At 43.1% G+C, this 14,328-nt stretch overlaps 1 protein-coding gene across 3 annotated transcripts in view; it reads left to right on the top strand.

Moving 5' to 3' along the window:
• f (espin protein forked) overlaps positions 1-14,328 on the top strand; it is an 89,578-nt gene that overhangs the window by 3,629 nt on the left and 71,621 nt on the right. The window contains exon 1 of one of the 3 annotated variants that reach the window (XM_087345140.1): positions 8,104-8,220. The exons of 1 other annotated variant lie outside the window; for it this stretch is intronic. The gene's annotated coding sequence lies outside the window, so the exon portion shown is untranslated. Of the gene's footprint in view, positions 1-8,103; positions 8,325-14,328 lie in introns of those variants that run through there. One more of the 3 variants, XM_087345138.1, reaches the window with a different exon arrangement.

The following is a 14,328-nucleotide window of genomic DNA, read 5'->3' as shown; positions in this document are numbered from 1 at the left end:
GTCTCCCCAGCGGTCTCTTCCCCTCAGGCTTCCCAAATAGTGGACCCAACCAACCAGATGGCTTACGGAACCCGAAGGTTCATCACCGAATTAACCAAAGCCCTCCACCGGACCCTGTCCTGGGCCAGCAAAATCCAGTCTCCCTCGACTCCTATCTCCCATAGATCCCGCCTGAGATTATCCTCCCATCTACGTCTAGGTCTCCCCAGCGGTCTCTTCCCCTCAGGCTTCCCAAATAGTGGACCCAACCAACTAGATGGCTTACGGAACCCAAAGGTTCATCACCGAACTAATCAAAGCCCTCCACCGGACCCTGTCCTGGGCCAACAGAATCCAGTCTCCATCAACTCCTATCTCCCATAGATCCCACCTGAGATTATCCTCCCATAGGTACTGGCGACTAGCGGCAGATAATGAAACCCGGACATCATAAATTTACTCGATATTTTATTTAATCCGTGAAGAACAGCAAATTTGATACAACATTTCTGCGATACGTGGTCCGAGGCAAGCACAGTTAGACGTGTTGTGTGCTTTTGTAATCGTCCTGCAAAAATATGCAACTCAGAGGTTATTCTGAGGTTCGGTTTATTTAAATCGAAGTAAAAACCAGGCAGTTCTTTCTGTCCGCAATGACGGACAAATGAGCCGTCTCATAACGAGAAATTCGTCAAAATTCCAACAGGATCTATCTTTTGGTCTTATTTTCCATGCTTCAAGTTTTAAATACATTAATCACACACTGTAGAGTCCCACGTAACTCAGAACCCATCTACCACCGTACGACGTCTGGGTTCTGTGTTCTGTCTAAACCATTCGCCGGTAGTTCGCTCGCTGCTACAGTGACATTTTGTCGTGGTGGGTTCCACGTTAAGTGGGACACTGTGCAGTCAGCATGAGGAAACCGACCACACGAGTATTTGGCCCATGAGAATCAACGCAAGACGGATGCAATGAAGCATTGCTTTTTTAATCTTTGTACGGCAATGGAAAAATACGACTTTCTTGACACAAACGCTTATATCGTTGAGAGGAGAAGGAACAGTCACCATGAGAAAGCTTGGTTTCAAGATATGAAACCTCGATTCAGCAGAAAGGCAGGCCTGCTGTTGAATTAGGTTTTTCGTCACTTCAGTTGCAACCAGGAACATGAGGACGATGATCGAAGATACTTTGGAACTGTGATCGGGTCCACGTGAAGACGTGAAGACTGTGAAAAGAAGAAAGAGTTAGGGCGGTATCGCACTAGGATGCCAACGGGAGGCCATGGCGCAGCTGCCAGCATCTCGGCCAAACTGAATGCATTAATTTAGTAGTCATATATCGCACCTGGCATCCGTCTGGCAGCGCTTCCAACTTGGAATCGCTGCCAACCAAGATGCCAAGTTCAAATGCTATTGGCATCGCTGCCACGGCCAAGGCCAAATCAACATCACATCACAGTCTGGCCAGTCCATTGACGTCCGTGCGTGAATGTGCTTGTGTGTATTTCTGTTTCTTCCAAACAGGGACAATTTCGACACCGAAAGATTGATAATTGAAATTCAGTCCCGACTGTGGGATTCATCTGCTATTGAATACGCAAACCGGGACTTGAAAAAAAGAAACTGGGTAGAACTTGTGGAAATATTTGGAGGAGATTTATTTACAGTAGAAAAGAAAGAATTAGCTAAGAAGTGTTTCTATGGCTTTATTTGTGGGGCCGCTTTCCAATATGGCAACTTGATTTATAAGTTTTTTTGTTTAGCAATCTATATATCACAAATAATGTGAATTAAGAAGAAACCTGCTTTTATAATGTTTTATTAAATAAAGTTTGTTCATGTAATATTACATGTGATTTGCAAGAACTGAAATATTTCAAATTCAATAATGGTATGGACGTGCAAAGTGTGTGTATGGAGAATTTTTTTTACCTATTTCTTTGTTACGGAATTGAAATTCACTCCAGGTATGTAGTTTTGATAAAGGTAAATCTCATTTTCTCAAAAGTGATAAAAGTGAACATTTCTCCTTGCTAATAGCCCTTCATTTCGTGATCTCATAATGTCGATCCATCTGTTCGCTCGACTGGCGTCGAAAGCTGGCAGCTTGTCTGGCGTCTTTTTCTGGCAGCTGGACGCCATAGCATCGCTGTTGGTGTCGCTGCCATGGCATCCTAGTGCGATACCGCCATTAAGGAGAATAGGAGGAGATGCTTGGAACAGGAAAAGAGAAGACGTTCCTAGAGATATGACGAGAATAAACTTGATTATTCGTATTGTGATACTTTTCGTTGATAAAATGTATCGGTGTTCTGCGCAGAAATCAGAAGACAGAGAGAGTGATGGCACAGATTTAATTATAAGTAATGGTGCTCACTGTGAGCTCAGTCGGACTGTAAAGGCGACTGAATGCCATGAAATATTCACAAGCGACTGATGATGACCCTGGAGGACTCCGCTCCGCGCGACGTATGGAGACCCAAGAACACTGTTGAATTAACCTCTTTCAGAAGCAAGTTAAATTGGCGTTCATTTTAACTGCGCGAAGCAAAGAAGTTAGTTAATTTTTGTGAATAATGTCTTTACGTCTTTCATGGTGACTTGCTTGTTGATAAACAATGCAGTGAGAAGTTACAGTGGAGTTACTTACTTTGTGGATAACAATACAAATCCGTCTTCTTAGCCAGTCAGACTAGAGAGACAGTGGTAACAGAAACTATTTGGGGACTTAGCTACGCGTTTTTGAGACTCGGAAAGCTGGTGATGTGCTTTAAAATCTTTTACGGAATTATTTATCTCTCAGAGACCGAAATATGATGGCCGAAAGAGATGACGAAACTTTTGTGCGAGATAAACTGGAAAATAAATGCAAAAATATAAATCCATTCGTAGTTGTTTGTGGACGTCTTCGGTTGTTTTAATCATCTGTCTTTCACCTTGTTTCGACTGGCGAGCAGATCTTTGAAACGGTGAATAATTGTATTTTTAGAAAACTTTCAAATTTTTCGATGCACGTGTTAGCCAGACTTGCCTTACAAATTCGTTATCAGTAAATGGGTTATCATACGAGGTGCGATCGGAAAGTTTCAAGACTGTGTCAATAGAGGGCGAACCGGATGTAGTACGAGCTTCTGCCGCTAGGGGGTGCGGCCTACATTCATAGTGAATCAGTGTGCCATCCGGCATCATCGAATTAGCATTTGTTTCTTAGTTACGGGCGTTTTGGTAGTGCATTACACCGACCCTCCTGCGATTTCGGAATGGCGTGTGCATCAAATTTTGCCAAAGACTCGCCAAAACGGCTACGGAAACCTATGAAATGCTAAAGCAAGCATTTGGGGAGTCCGCAATGGTCGTGCACAAACTTTTGTGTGGCATTCACGTTTTAAAAATGGCCGAACCTCTGTCGATGATGACGAGCGTTCTGGACGACCATCTTCGAGCACAACGCCCGAAAATGTTACGAAGATTCGGCAGGCCATTCACGAAGATCGACGTCGTACCATCAACGACTTGTGCGACCTTGTTGGGATAGCCTATGGGACCTGTCAGCTGATTCTAAAGGAAGAACTCCACATGCGACGCATCGTATGTGCTATTTTATTCAGTCCATTGAGAAGAGACGCATTCCGCCATTTCTTATCCTCAGCGTTTTACAACAGAACGATATTTAATGTCTCGTGGGTAATTTGCCCGTTAAGCAATACTGATTTCAGAGATCCGCGAAAGTTTCCTGAAGTAACAAGGCCAAAAATGGTTGAAATTCAATGGCAGAAATTTCCAAACATGGCAAAAAGGTAAAATGTTCTGATAGTGTGGTTTATATAACAGTCTCCATCTTCAGGAGATGAGACAGTGCGTTTCTCATGAAATTGTTGCAGAATATTCAAATGTAGTAGCTGCACGCACTGCTAGATATGATAACCCATTTACTGATAACGAATTTGTACGAGGTGCGATCAGAAAGTTTCCAGACTGCGCGTATAAAAAAACCCCGTACACTTATCTCAGGTATTAAATTCATCCATCACCCTCGAAGAAGTTCCGCTGGGAGTAAACACAACGATCCCAGCGCCGCTGCCAAGCCTGGAAGCATCCCTGGAAATCTTTCTTTGTCGATGATGACGAGCGTTCTGGACGACCATCTTCGAGCACAACGCCCGAAAATGTTACGAAGATTCGGCAGGCCATTCACGAAGATCGACGTCGTACCATCAACGACTTGTGCGACATTGTTGGGATAGGCTGTGGAACCTGTCAGCTGATTCTAAAGGAAGAACTCCACATGCGACGCATCGCAGCCAAGTTTGTGCCAAGGCTCCTGTCTGAGGACCAGAAGCAGAATCGACTTCTCGTTTGTCAGGAGCTCAAAGATCTTGCAAGAACCGACCCCAACTTCCTTTCTAAGGTTTCCCCTTCCCAAAGATGAAAATTCAGCTAAAGGGAAGGAGATTTGAGACGATAGAAGAGATTCAGGCAGAATCGCAGATGGTGCTTGACAGGCTGACAAAGAAAGATTCATGAGAAAATTTCATGAGAAACGCACTGTCTCATCTCCTGAAGATGGAGACTGTTATATAAACCACACTATCAGAACATTTTACCTTTTTGCCATGTTTGGAAATTTCTGCCATTGAATTTCAACCATTTTTGGCCTTGTTACTTCAGGAAACTTTCGCGGATCTCTGAAATCAGTATTGCTTAACGGGCAAATTACCCACGAGACATTAAATATCGTTCTGTTGTAAAACGCTGAGGATAAGAAATGGCGGAATGCGTCTCTTCTCAATGGACTGAATAAAATAGCACATACGATGCGTCGCATGTGGAGTTCTTCCTTTAGAATCAGCTGACAGGTCCCATAGGCTATCCCAACAATGTCGCACAAGTCGTTGATGGTACGACGTCAATCTTCGTGAATGGCCTGCCGAATCTTCGTAACATTTTCGGGCGTTGTGCTCGAAGATGGTCGTCCAGAACGCTCGTCATCATCGACAGAGGTTCGGCCATTTTTAAAACGTGAATGCCACACAAAAGTTTGTGCACGACCATTGCGGACTCCCCAAATGCTTGCTTTAGCATTTCATAGGTTTCCGTAGCCGTTTTGGCGAGTCTTTGGCAAAATTTGATGCACACGCCATTCCGAAATCGCAGGAGGGTCGGTGTAATGCACTACCAAAACGCCCGTAACTAAGAAACAAATGCTAATTCGATGATGCCGGTTGGCACACTGATTCACTATGAATGTAGGCCGCACCCCCTAGCGGCAGAAGCTCGTAATACATCCGGTTCGCCCTCTATTGACACAGTCTAGAAACTTTCCGATCGCACCTCGTACAAGATTACCTGTTTCCATCGAAAAATAAAATGTGACCTGGCATCGTTTTGTTATGAAATTTTGTCCTGTGTGATATTGCATGAGGTACTGTAAATTGCATTTCGTTTAGTTAACATAAACGTAGCAAAATTATCTACACGGGCTCTGATCGGAGAGCCTTGCATTCTTTTTTATTGGTAACGAAGACACCCAGCAAGTGTTTATAGCCCTGTTTTGCGTAAAACTCTTCTATACTCAATTTGTTTAGGCCCCAACCTACAACACTTACTCAGTCGTGCGTAACCTATATAAATGCTAAGTTATATCAAATTTTAAGATCTTAGACTTTTAAGAGAAAGGGAAGTTTCAAGATTAAAAAGAAACACGTTTTTGGAGGTCCGCGACACGTCAGTGCCTGTACGTGCTACAGTGAATTGAAACAGTTTCACGCAAGGAGATAGATTGTACTTGATGGAACATCCCTCGACCTCTCGCTCCTACGCAAACATAAAAACCGACGTTTCGTGAAGGAAATAGAAATTTTAGTCTCAATTCCCCTTCTATTGTATATTTATTTAGTTTTCTGTCTGACGACAGGTCCATATGAACAGGATCCTTCCATCCTTTTTTCGGACTGGGACCTGTTCATATACGTTCTTTGCAGATGATCCAGAAGTGGTTTGCCATTGCCTTCTTCTGTGTGTGAATGGAGTAATTGTTGGGATGCCACGGAGAAACCGGGGAAGCCCCCGGAGGAAAACTCCGTGTTGCCTAGACCACGGCCTTGCCCAACACAAGTTATAAATTCGGGCACCGCCGGGAATTGAACCCGAGACCCCAGGATTACAAGGCCAGCGTTCTAACCGCTAGACCACCGTGGCTCCTTCCATTGTACGCAGAGTAATTAAAACTTTTAACGGCGAAGTTTGTAAACGAGTCTGCAAAATTTTTAGGTGCAAGCTTCGGGGAATTTCATGGCGTAGCGCGAAGTTCCTCATATCTGACAACTTTCACACACTGAAAGTCTGAACTAGCGATACGTTTGTACTCAGGTGGGTCAGTAATTAAGCAACTCCACGGAGCAGAGCCCTTCTTGAGAAACTTATAGTCGCCAAGGCAGTCAAGAAATTCCCGGGTTTTTACGGAACACGAAAGTTCATTACCTTTCGTTTGTAAATTTTGGGTGGTCAGACTGGGCACTGCCATTTTAGCAGGTAAACAACCTTTACAAATGCTTCACGGCTGTAACGTTCTGTGTGTCGGTGTACGTAACTTCGGATCGCGTAACCTTCATGCCGATTTTCACGAACGTAAGACTTGAATTTTTGTCCATTATTTCTTTTCGTCTATTTTCTTCTTCCGAGAAGTTTTAACGCATAAATTGAAGTCTACTTTAATGACCCACATCACATTCTGCAATAGATTTTGCCGTCTAGTGATTTCAACTGGAAATACTTACGTAGATTTTATTTTCTATAAATATAACTCTGCAGTTTTTCTGCCTGAATTTCAAATCGTAAACTACGTTGAGTTTAATTTTAGTTCGGAAGATACGTCAGGAAATAAACAGTGTCACTTACGAGACATAATCTTCGAGACGTGTTCGCTTGACACAGTTAAACAAGGGCGTGGAATAAATGAAACCTTTGCTCTAATTTCAATATGACGTACAGGGAAATATATTGAAGTTCTGTGACCTCTGTCTATCGACTGTGCGAAAATATTAATGGTTTACAATTATGTCGTGGACTACGTTCAGTTTTGACTGGAATTTTATAATCCCTGACAGTCAATTGGACCACTGCGATGTTAGTGTGTTTTGTTTTGAAGCTACAGAACTGGGATTCTTTCTAAAACGATGAGGATTTTGGAAAAGAATTTTACGTGTTGCTTTGTGTGGTTGTGAAATGTGGGTCTGACTATGCAACTCTCTGTTTACGAACGAGTTCCGATCCAAGACGTTGTTCCTTATGTGTATCTTGCATTCCTGAGTTTTTACGATACGTATCGTATACGTTAGCAGCCATTTTAAAGCATTAAAATCACGTACTAAATATCGCAAGCAGATGATGATCCTATTATATTATAATAGGGGAAATCACTAATTTCTTTCCCACGAGAAAACATTCTACGAGGCGTGGCATTTAAACCATCTTTTTATTGGCTAGATTAGTTTTATTAACCAAGAACAGCTCAGTATAATTATCATATAATAATTTTCTGATAATTATTGTAATAAATACATTTCTTAAAAGTTTATTTATTTAAATCTCACAGTTATGTTCACTATACGTTTGGCAGACGGACTTAACAGAGGACCGAATGGAAGAGGAGAATTGAGGAGGCCATGGACCGAATACGGGCCGGAGAGCCATAGAAGAAGATGAAGAATACGTTTTATAAGGAACTCTATCTATTGGCGACTTTAAGAAATTTTGAATGAATTGTGACGTTCATAATTCGAACGTTCGTAAACCGAGAGAAAAGGCAAACTGTAGATTTAATAAGCTAGAAATTGGGAACATCGGAGTCTGATTTGTGCAACTGACAGTGTTGTTAGGTTAATTGGACCAAGACAATTGCACTGGGCTGGGCATGTAGCTCGAATGGGGATGATGCATAATACAGTGTTTGTGGGGGGGGGGGGGGGTTATAGGTCTATGAAAACCACCATTCTCTTGATCGAATAGGAAATGTCGATATTATGAAAATATATTGTGCGATGTGGAATGGTTCCATGTGTCTCAGTGGCGGGATCCGATGTTACGAAGCATCTGGGTTCTCTTGCCAGAGAGTCAGCCCGCAGGCAGGAAGAGCGGTGACCCAGTTGCACGACTCCCAATGTCAATGACAGACGGCGGAAAGCAAGCAGTCTGCCTCCGAACGGCTCCGTGAACGAAGGTGCAGGGTTACCGAGTGGTAAGTGTGTTAGCTGCAGTTGCCAGCACCGCTGCTACGTTCGTCCACGAGGGAAACGGGAGCTTCCTCCTTCCTGTTCCAGTCCCGAGGCTTCGTGATTCCGTGTAAGTGAAGACACGTGTGTGTGTGTGTGCAGTGGATTCTGTTTGTATTAGAGGGGTCTGGGGTTCGAAACCTCAATCGCGTTTCGCTATGTTATCCGTGTTTTGTTTCCATTAGAATTCTAGAGTTTCACGACCCTGGGTACATGGCCGCCGTCGCGTCTGGCCTCGTGGAAACCGCTGTGAGTCGTTACTCAAATGTTTCGCCGATGTTAAATCACGTGGGCTGCTACAATACGTGAAGGCTTATTGTCAGAAATTTATATTTTCCGCAAATTCGGGATTGACATGACTGTCTTCTGGGTTGTTTTGCCATGTAGTCTGGTAGAGGTTATCGACGTTTCAGAAGCGATTTCTGCCGCTTCCATCATTCAGACTACACGACGCAACATCCAAAAAGACAGCTGTCCTCATACTCGTCGCCAACTTTTAACGCGTCGTTTACGTGTTTCAGAAACGCAGATTTACTTGTAGCGGACTTGTTCACATTGTACTTTTCTTTTTGTGGTGCAACCAGCTTCACTAAGTGAAGTGGCCGCTAAACACTGTGTAATGGGGGCATTCGTGTTCCGGCAGTCAGTGGCGGATCGACCAGAACTCGGACATTTCGGTGAAAATAAAAAAGAAATCCCCCCAAAATTGAAGCTTATTTAATGTTCTGTTCTTTGAAATGAGTGATTCAAGTGATCTGATCATATTTCCGTATACGTTTTTATTGCATAGTGGACACTGCATTTGAACCAAAAATAAGACAAAATTGTGACGCTGATAGATGTTGTAGTTGATGAGCCTTTAATCTGTCATGGGTACAATGAGATTCAAGGTATTTTATCGTGTTGGTAAAGAATGAATATAAACTATACGTTTCGTGGTTCTCAATCTGTGTTTCCTAGAACCAATTACTGCTTCAGGAAGACATTTTCGTCCTCTGACTTAGACAGTTGCATTCCATAAAATCAAAGATATTCCACTCAGTGTTTTGATGTATGTTGTGTCTATCTTATTTTAACCAAATTCTATGTGAAAATCTTCCTGAGGGGAACGCAATATGTGGGAATGTAAAATGAATACTTGTATTTGGTTACCGTACACAGAGAACCAAATGATGCTAACAGGCACCGTTCTACTTTACGTGATTAGCGTTACCGATTTTTAATGTTCGACGTCAGGATAACAATTCCAAAGTCAATGCAAACATTTGGCAGCAAAGTCTGAGTTAGAGCAACGAATTTTATGAACATGTAATGTCTTAAGTTGACGTGGCAAGCGTAGACAAAGGCCGACCTTAACAAAATTCCGGTAGTTTCACACTAGCGCCACAAGTCCGGTGGGAAAGATAAGGAACTGTCTCATACCTTAAGGACAGCGATAGCTTAGGTTAGGCGAAAATCACTTCGTCCGTAAGGGAGACAGATTCTGACATGTCGCAGTGTGATTGTGGTTCCCGGTGTTCAGGGTCTTCACGCTGGGAAAATACACGTGACGTGCGTCCTGCGCAATGCGGTAATTATTATTACGTACGCAGAATCGGAGAACTATCGTGTCTTGTTCAAGGACATTACGTCCGGCTCTGTCGTGGAAGGACTGAAAAAAAATCATTATACTTTTATTAATATATGATTTGAAGCTTTTGCGGCCACTGAACTCACAAAATCTTGGGAAATCAGCTGCGTCTGTTGGTTACACGAAGAACAACCAACTGACACCAGCCCTAGAAGATTTTATCGATATTTTTATTAACTTGGACAACTCTGTCTGTAGCCAACATATAACGATATTATAAAGTGGTAGTTTATAAACGTTTAAATTAATTACCAGACCAGACTGAGAGATCCGTAAGCCTTAGGGCATACTCAGCACCTTTAGTGCAGATAAACTGAGTCCCCCCGCCCCTTCACGACTGTCTGTTTATGGACTGAAAATATAAATAAGGGAACTTTATTATTCGCTTTTCAAAATGATAGCTAATGTAGGCACACAACACCAAATTTTGCCAAAATCTGTCCATTTATACAGACCCGGCGTAAACCTACAAATAGATGATAATTTAAAGCCTAATGTCTCTTAATTTAAACTAATGAAATATTAAATTCTGGAAACGAACGTCACACAGTACACATTAACTGCATTGAACCAAGTCCTTCTTTGAAAGCTAACAGTCGCCAAAACTAGTCAGCTAAGTCTCTTTTATGGAACCGAAAAGTTTACAAGTGTCCGCCTGTGGCCTGCTCCCTGAGTCACAATCTCAAACTCCCATTTAAGATTCATTTTAATATTATCCTCATATTTATGCTGTGTATTTCTCATTGCTCCCACGAATAATCCACTTCATGAAGCTCCTGTCACTTCGTTTCTGCTCAGTTCTAAAACGCCTTCAATCCGTGTCTGTCGCTTAAGATCACAGGCAAAGTTTCACGCCCATGCAATGCAACAGGTGAAGTCGTAGCTTTCTGTGTGTATATAAGGTAAAGCTGTAACACTACACGCCATTTGGCGCTTGGGGGGGAGTAGGTATAACTCATGTTCATTGGTAACCTAGGTACCAGATGAGGTAGGCTACTTAATCCTTAAAGACGTGTAGGCTTACTCGAAAATCATAAATTCCCAACACACGGACGGAGATAGAGAGAGCGAGAGAGAGGTCGATCTTTTACCTTATTTCGCAGTTAAAAGAAGCTAAACATCTCTCAGCTAATAAAGAAGTTCCGTCCTGTTTCTTAACACACATTTAATATCATCGTTCCACCTACGCGTAGGCATCTTATGACGTTCTTGGTAACAATCTGAAATTAAATAAAACTGACAGAAGTTGAGAATATGGAACGGTTCTGACTTATTGCCCCGTCATGCTAACGGTAGACGCGGCAGGTGGCTGGCGAGATGCTAGACCGTGTTCAGAGAAATGGTAAACGAGCAGCTAAAAAAGACACGAAGAGAAATTCGCGGGAAGAACAAGGCCACGAACGGATTGTATAAGGAAGTACACACGAACACCTTTCGGTGTTCACATCAGTTTTACTGGAGTTCTTGAAATTGGGGGAAATACTGAAGACGTGTTCTCGTAAATACCTAAACCACTTACCCGGTGTCCTACGTGAGCGAATAAATGCGAGCTGTGCGAGTTGCGTGGGTGAAGCGGAAATATCAAACTGGCTGTTTGTGTGGCGCTGTCCTAGGTTACAGCGAAGCGGTCGGCGGCCAAAGCCGAGATCAAATATTTTGATATTTCCGCGCAGGTCGCTGCGCTGGCCAGTAAGGCGCATGCGCAAGGAAGCTCTGACTATGCAGTACACTGGTGCATGCGCAGGAAGGCCGTGTGTTTCTCTCAAGTAGGACACAACAAGCGATTCCCTTATGTCATATGACACCCCATGCTGCTTATGCAGCTCGCACAGCTCGCTTCTTATAGCTTACGTAGGACATTGCCTTAGGATTCAGACGTTCATCGCCGTTGACACCAGACCGCCAGTTCAACCAATCTCACAACATCATAACATGGTTCATTTTAATATTATCTTACTATATCCGTCTCGATCTCTCGTAATTCCATATAGCAACCGATTTCATTTACTGTAAATATTTTTACCACATGCAAGCTGCATGTCCAGTCCATCATAACCTCTTTTATTTGCGAGCGACACCAACTGGACTGCAGCAATTTGTTCCTGGACATTGTTTCCTCCAAGTTTCTTAGTTCGTTCAACGACTTCCGCTAACCGCGCAAGTCACAAGGCGTTACATGGGACGACGACAGCGAAACATCGATGTGGAATGCATCAGCGTTTGTTTGGAGTGAGGAAGTATCTTTTGCGATATTACCCGGTTTTCATGTTTTGGAATCGAACACTGGGCCGTCCGAATAAGCATTGCGTGGTAATCATTTCGCCGGGATGTTCCAGTCGCTGTTTGTTGAGTTGCGTTCGACATTTCTGGGCTGTGAAGGGGATTTTAAATGACCAATTCTGTTACTGTACATTCGACTGCTGCCTGATGCATCTTTAATTAGTACAGAAATAATCCGTTTTGTTTATATTTTGCTTACCAATTTGAATCACTTCGAAATTTACCCGACAAAATTAGCGGTTTGTCGGGGACAAATATAAAGTAATATTAAATATGCATCTTGCAACAAAAAGTAATTTGGTGAATTATTGAACAATCAAGTTAATCCAGATACTGATTTAAATGAAACAATCAATCATTTGTGCCATTAAAACTCTCAGTCGCTGTCGCTGGTTTCTCAAGAAGGGTTTCGCTTAAGGAGTGAGCATGTCCATCCGTCCGAGTGTTGCATATGAACAGATTCCAGTCGAATTGGGCAGATTTTTGGAAAGTCTTTTGCGGAAATGATGAGCCCATGTCGATAGATCAATTATTTTTCGATAGAATACATTAAGACCTTCTTTCCAAACGTTCAGCGGGCGCACACATGCACAATATCGCCTTGGGCCCCGTCTTTTGTTTGCGAATTCCTCAAGGGCTGGCACGGGACTGTTAATGAGCGATCTACACGGTATTATTTATTCGCTGTTCAAGTTCGTTTGACTTTGTCAGTATTCATTAAACTCCACGAGGTATAAAATGAGTTTTCGCTCACTTTAACCCATTCGAGAAAATTTAATTTGTAAGCCAACGCAAAATGTTTAAAGAATCTGTCCTGAGACAAATTGGCAATCTTGTAAATCTTTAAAATATGACGCGACGTTTTGGAATTGAAGGCTCATCTGGAAACCAGTTGGCTACTACGAAAGAGACAGAAACGTAACGTGATATACTGTACTGTGGTGTACCGTAAAGCTTAGCTGAACATCTCGAAACGAAGGCTTCACTTGCCTGCTCGACATATGTTGATCCACAGTGCAATGAACACGCGTCCGTGTGAATCAGAGCGGCGGAAAGGGAGCTCACTGCCAGCATGGCGACTGTCTCTCTCTCTCTCTTTTCCTCTTCATGAGATAAATATGACGCGTCTTAATTGTAATGAAAGTATCAGACCTGTAAATGCCCATGCGTTTAAAAACGTACGCACGATATGAACGGTGTTTTTGTGAACAACAAGAAAAGATGAAAATCTCTAGGCATTCAGGCGTAGCTGAGCGTTCAGTGGGCCCAGTTGATTGGTTCATATCCAGCGAAGCAACCAATCAGATGCGGATATTCGAAAACGCGGGTAGCGAGAGTCGCCCGTGCTTTGTGCGTCGAATCTTGGGCTGAAGGACGGTATTAGAACAAAACGTTGCAAGGATTGAATCAAATAGCTGAATATTAGTAATGAACTAGCGTGTTCCACAAGGACTGACAATTTCTTGAACCTTTGGGGTTCTCGTGATAGGTTAGGTTAGGTTTGTACGTAGTGTCCCGAAATGCCCGTTTGATTATTCATGAAGAGAAGCCGGGTGCTTATCAGACTGGCTAGGTTCAAGGTCAGAACCAGCTTTCCTACGAAACGCCGCGAGTCGAGAGAAATCTTGTTGAAAGTAGCTCCGAAGTAGGGCAGCCATCTCCCTCGTGGGATCCACTGGACGAAAGACGAACATCAGAAAGTAGGAAGGCGAAATTGCACTGGCTGCACACAGGACACGACAGCGTCAACGAAGTTTTTTAAAAAATATCTAGAAGTTGTACCGCCACGGTGTTCTAGCGGTTAGAACGCTGGCCTTGTAATCCTGGAGTCTCGGGTTCGATTCCCGGCGGCGCCCGAATTTATAACTTGTGTTGGGCAAGGCCGTGGTCTAGGCAACACGGAGTTTTCCTCCGTGGCATCCCAACAATTACTCCATTCACACACAGAAGAAGGCAATGGCAAACCACTTCTGGATCCTCTGCCAAGAACGTATATGAACAGGTCCCAGTCCGAGAAAAGGATGGAAGGATCCTGTCCATATGGACCTGTTGTCAGACAGAACAATAAATAAAAATCTAGAAGTTACATTTATGTATGCCCTGTACGGAATCTGGTGCAGTACAACTTCGTGGCCTTCGTTCAAAATTTTCGGTAGCATGTCTT

This window comes from Zootermopsis nevadensis, unplaced genomic scaffold, assembly GCF_977971745.1.
Source record: "Zootermopsis nevadensis isolate Lab colony 2312 unplaced genomic scaffold, Znev_1.0 Znev_ptg000008l, whole genome shotgun sequence".
In the NCBI taxonomy this organism is placed as follows: domain Eukaryota; kingdom Metazoa; phylum Arthropoda; class Insecta; order Blattodea; family Termopsidae; genus Zootermopsis; species Zootermopsis nevadensis.
The sequence above is the reverse complement of the archived record's forward strand: the minus strand, read 5'-3'. Positions and strand labels throughout refer to the sequence as shown.